We start from the raw sequence: 6,000 nt of genomic DNA on the forward strand, positions 1-6,000 counted from the left end.
CTCAGATGAGGGGGAAGAAGTGGATGGTTCTGCCACTCTCTGTGACCAGAGAACAATCCATTTCAACCCTGGAGCCCCATCCCCTCCCCTCCCACACCTCCCAGCCCCCAGCAGATGGGGACACCGGTGCTACTTACCAAGGCTCAGGGCCGCTTAAAGTCAGAGCAAGACACATCAAGTTGCTGGAAATTTTTAAGTCATGGAAACAAAACTTTCCAGGGGAGAGGGTGGAACACAAGTAGTTTTCAATATTTATTTTTAGGACCCTGGACAGGCCTGAAGTCCCTTTGATTAGTTTAATAACAAAAACATATGTTTGTCTCCGGTTAGCCCATTTAGACACAGGCGCGACTGGAGTAAAAAGTTTCCTCTGCTGATTTTCTGATTTCTTGGGAAAAGCCAAAAGCTTCTTCAGAACACAAAGACAGCCCTTGCCATCCCCAGCCCGGGTTCCATTCTCTTCTTTCCCCCTGGCCCTCCTTCCCTGCTCTCTGTGGGCCCCCAAGGAGTCCCCGCAGCGCAGGCATCCAGTCCTGGCCGCAGCCTCAGCCCCGCCCTGCAGCCAGAGCCGCCGCTTCCGGACATGTGTGGGCCAGGAGCCCCACTGGCAGCCAGCCGGGGAGCCCTGCGGGCAGGACCCAGCCCAGAGGCCACGGGGCTCCAGGCCCCGCCTGCCCACCTCCCTGCCACATTCTTCTCAAACCGCATCAGGAAACATTCCAGAAAGATCAGGGTGCTCATCCCAGGCTCTGCTGAGCCGCCTGAGGGGACACACCCCATCCCACACCCTGCTTACCGGTGTGATCCCCACAGGAACACTTCACCCAGCCCATGGACTGCTTTCTTGGTCTGTAGGAAGGTGTCTGCATCCACGTCGTAGCTAAGCGACAACTGCAGCACTCCGCAGGTGGAAGCCGTCCCCACAAGGAGGCCAGGAATAGAGCCGCTTACACCCTTACACACCTCTCCTTGGAACCCCGCAACTGACCTATTCAACAGTGTTTTTAGCCCATTTTCAGATAAGCCCAGTGAGCTCAGAAATATTCAGGAGCTAGGAAGCTAGGAGTCAGAGGGAAAGCCACATCTGTGTGATTCTACAGAAGATCCTTCCTATGTGCACAGGCAGAGCCCTGGCTGAGGGAGAACCTGGAAACTGGCCCCCACATGCACAACCAACCACACATATGTGCACACCTCCACCCCCTCCTACGTCCTGTCCATCAGAGCCTCCTGTGGATGGTTTTGGAACTTCCTGTCTCTGCCTCTGCTGTAAAGGACTCCCAGCCTTTCCAGAAGAGGACAGCATATACCGGATGACTATTAAACAGTATTCATACCCCAGGCTGCACACGTATAGAGACATACATGCAGGAAGTGCACCATTGCACAAATAAGCTCTCACACAGGTTGACCCACAGACACATACATGCTCCCCTGCAGGGCTGGTCTCCTGCAGGCCCTGAAGCAGGTCAGCCCATGCCTCCCAAAGGGCACACACACACCAGTCCATAAGTCCAGAGTCTGGGCAAAAGGAGCGGGACATAAGGAAAGTTAGAAGGAAACAAAGGGAAGGAAGAAAAGAAAAAAAAAGGAAGGAGGAAGAGGAAGGCAGGGAAAGAGTAAGAAGTGGGGAGAGAAGGGAACACTAAAGTGGGCCCCCTCGTGAGCTCCAGTGAATGCACACAGCATAGCACATTAATCTCCAGGTCTGAAATCAGACATACAGTAACTACATTTCACTAGCTATGTGATCTCATGCAAGTTACTTAACACCTCTGAGCCTCAGTTTCTTTTTCTGTAAAATAGAGATAATATAGTAGCTGTGTCAGAGAGAAGCACAGAACACAGGAAACAGTGCCAAGCACATGGAAGGTGCTCAAAGAAGTTGGAAGAAAGACCAAAGAGGATTCCTGGAGGCCCAGGTGAAGCCATACATGTGTCATATCAGGCACATGGTACGTGCTTAGAGGATATTACTGCCGCTTTTCTAATTTACCATCATCTTTGCCACTGAGGCACTGCTCCAGGCGCCTCTGTAGCCATTATCTCATGTGGCCCTCCAACAACCTTGCAAGGGCTTATATCACTCTCTGTTTGCAAATGGATTAAGCAGAGGCTCAAACAGGCTGAAAACTCATTTGTTCAAGGGCATATACTCGCAAGTAGCAAAGCCAGGATGTCAGAGGGGCCCTGGAGTCTGTATCTTTTCTGTGACATCACTACAGGGTGGAGCATTTCAAGTTTACGTTGTAATTTCTAAAAATTAAAGTAAATGAGAAGATGATTCTAATAACTAACACTTACTGAGCATTTACTGCATGCCAGGGTCTGTGCAGAGTGACTTTGTCCTTGAATCCTCACAATGATCTCAAGAAAACAGTCGTATCTTTCTTTTTATATGAGGAGACTGGAGCCCAGAATGGTTAAGTAACTTGCCCAGGGTCACCAGCCAGTAAGTGAAGGACCCCAATTCAAGTATAGGCAGTGTCTCCAGAAATGTGCTCTTAACCATTCAGCTGGAGACAGACCAACCTCATCTAGTGGATAGAACAGTCACTAAGATACATTTTTTTAAAATATATTTTAACTCAAAAGCAAAGTGCAGAATAGCTTGTCTGATGTGCTCTATGTTTAAAAGGAGACATAAGAACATAGATGCTTTACTCTGCACAAAATATCTGGGAGGCTATCACGAAAAGAGTCTTAATTATTGCCTCCAGGAAGAGAAACTGGGAAGCTGGGGTCAGGGATGGAGAGAGATTTGTACTTTCATCCCCCTTACATTTTTTACAGCTGCCTTTAAAAAGTATGAATGTGATGCCCTGGTTCAGAAAGAAATTATTTTCATTATTTTGTCTATTAATGGAAACATGGTATTAACACGCACCCCAAGGAGATTCAGGGAGGAGGCTCCAGGCAGGGACAGAGGCTGTGCCCCTGACTGGAGGACCCACACCTTCTCCCCAAAGTTGAGCAGTGAGGGGGTGGCATGTTTGCATCCGTGTCCACAGACTCCTCTGGAGACTAGCCATGGCTCCCGGGTCTGTGTTACCTCTGCTCCAGGACTAGGATGCAAGTTACAGAGGCCTGCAGACAGATCGGCCATCCTCTAGTTGAAGAAATGACCCTCTCATGCTGGAGAGCAGTCTAGAATTTTCTATAGCTCACTATTGCCTCCCCCAGGAAGGTGGGCAGAGGGAGACCTCTGACCTGGAAAATACGGCACTTTGGAGAAGGGGCAGGCTTGGGGTAAAGACTACAGTTCAGCACTGTACCCATCAAATCAAAGGGGCTTGTAGGGTGTCCAAGGCGGGGTCTGGCGCGGTGGGACACTGGCTCCAGGGCACGTCTCCGGGGAGAACAGTAGAGGCCCAGAATCGAATCCAGAGTCTTCTGCTGAACCCACAGCGAAGGAGAAAGGAGAGGGGAGGGAGGAGGACTGCAGGAAGGAAGGAGAAGTTGCTAGTTGACAGGGCAAAGGAAGGGACCTGGCGGTGCTGGACACCGGGTGCCACCGCCCTAAGGTCCTCAGAACAAACCAGGAACCTTAAGGCCGGGGATAGAGCAGTGGCCGCGAGGGGAGCGGGCGGTGCCACTTCGCAGACCGGCAAACCGAAGCCGCGGTAAGGGCGGTCAGTCTCAGCCGGCCCCGCCTGCGGCAGGAGACTGGCCTGGGTGGTTGGCGCAGAACTCCGGGTCTCGGTTCGCCGGGCGCGGCCCTATCACGGCGGGAAGCAGGCGGGCAGCCGCGGGGCCACAGCGCCCCCTGGCGGCCGTCGGGTGCCAGCGCGGCAACTAGCCTGCCGGGGGGCAGAAGGTCGCCATCCTGCGCGCCCGGGCTTCCCAAATACCTGACCCACCCGTTGAGCACGGAAACGGCTGCCGTCTGGCATCAGGCGCCCGGCGAACAAGGTCCTCCTTCTGTAGATATTTCAAAGGAGCCAGCAGGTTGCTGCTATAAACACTCAAGAGAGGATGGAGGCTTCTCTTCGTGAAATTTTACCTCCTCTCCCAAAGAGTGGAACCTAAATGCGGAACCCATCCTCCAGTGTGACCTCTGTCCTCATCAGACGTTAGTTCATAAATTCAGGCAGTGGAGGGCCTGTTCTCTGCTGAACTTCGGATCCTAAAAAAAGAGCCCCCCGCCCGCCCCGCGCACCTCCTCGGTGCCAGGAGCAGCTGTAAGCGCTTTCCAGGCGTGAGTCCTCACGTCAGCCTGTTACTCCCATGTGGATGAGGCAGCTGAGGCACAGAGAGGCTAAGGGACTTGCCCAAAGTCACACAATTAGAGGGGAAGACAGGATTTTAACTCAGGCGGTCTTGATTCCAAAAGGGAAACAGGGATCAAAGGAATGGGAGGGAGGAGAAAAACAAAAGTCACTTTTAAGGGCAGTGTGGGAGTGTCTGGGGCTCCATTCAGTGTGAGGGTCCAGGACACCTATTGACAGTTTCCTGGCTCTGTCACAAAGCCTGGCATCTAGGGCCAGGCATTGCAACTGGGAGCCCCAGGGTGGATTCACCCACAGTGAACCGTCCAGGCCAACGGTTCAGGCAGCTGAATGATGGATGGGGAGGGAGGAGAGTCCAGCCCACCCTGTCCACCCAGGCCTCTCTGTCCATCTCTGCTGGCCCGGCAACAGGTCCATGAGGATGGAGAAGGAGAGAGGCTTCAGGGAAGAAGGGAGTGTGGAACTTGAGCCTGTCGAAATGATTTCTCCAAGCCCCATCACATGCCTGTGGCACAACGGCTTGCTGTGGCCTCACATTCAGCTGTGGTCCTCCCTTCCCCGCACTGCGGGGCCCTGCCAGAGATGCAAGAACAGACTCCCCTCTAGCCGCCTGATTTCTGTGCCTGGCTCAAGCACAAGAGGGCTGGAGTCTGTACCTTCCAGAGCTTTTTTCTCCCTGGCTGAGAGCTGAAATCTCTAAGTTTTCCAGCCAAGCCGTTGTAACCCCACCCAGGTCTCTGCATGTCTCTCCCCATGGCCTGTCATCAGCAGGCTACAGAGCTGAGCTAGAGAACTGGACAGGCCACCTGGGGAGGAAGGAGGAACCAGAGCAAGAGATTCTGCTATGAAACTGGGCACCCAGACTACCCAGAAACATCTTCCAGGTGGAAACTAACACGATCCTGTTTCCTCTCAGGGGTGAGCAGTATTGGAAACTAGGCAAAGGCCTCCACTGTGCCAACTGGGCTCCAGAGCCCCAGGACCAAGACAGGGGTGAATCTTGGGAGAGCTAGGGAGGGAAGAGGGCCAGGAAGAGGAGAGTGTACCATTTACACACACCCCATCAGTCTACTTGGTCCCTGCTATTAACACTACCCTGGAGAAAGAGGCCAAACCAGATTGCTTATTAACACAAAGAACCTGAGTTTCTCTGCCCTTCTCCCTTACAGGAACTCACCCACCTCTTCCCCCAGAATACCCCAGAATTGAAACAGGAATGCCTCGACACTCAGATATACTCTCCCCTTTGTGATAAATGGCTGGACCTTGGTGCAAGGCATGCTGGGATCTTGGTTCTGTGGATCCGTGGAGGCAAGAAGAGTGCAGAACCAGCAGGAATAGGGGCCCAGGAGACCTTGATGTCTCCCTAGAATAGGCCATGCTCCTCCCACCAGCCTCTGGGCCTCTGCACATGCAATCCCTCTGCTTGGGCTGCTCTTTCCTCACCCTCTCCACCCATTAAACAATAAGCCTTTCTTCAGCTGCAGGAAATAACTCTGCTGCCAGCCCTGATATGCAAACCAAACTACTCAGAGCCCACACCCCTTTATCAAGGAAGTTTTCCTGATCCATGTCTCCTGTGAGTCTAGTGTAAAGCTTCCGGGAAGCAGGGGTCACTGGCTTATGTGAGGTTCCCGAAGGCACAGCCTAAGACTAGGACTGTGGTGCATGTAATTTATGTGGGAGAAGTGCCTAGGGAACAGGAAGGAGGGAGTGGGGAGAGGGACACAGGGAAGAAGAAAAAGATCATTAGAAGATGTGTGGGCAACCA

This window comes from Manis pentadactyla, chromosome 15, assembly GCF_030020395.1.
Source record: "Manis pentadactyla isolate mManPen7 chromosome 15, mManPen7.hap1, whole genome shotgun sequence".
In the NCBI taxonomy this organism is placed as follows: domain Eukaryota; kingdom Metazoa; phylum Chordata; class Mammalia; order Pholidota; family Manidae; genus Manis; species Manis pentadactyla.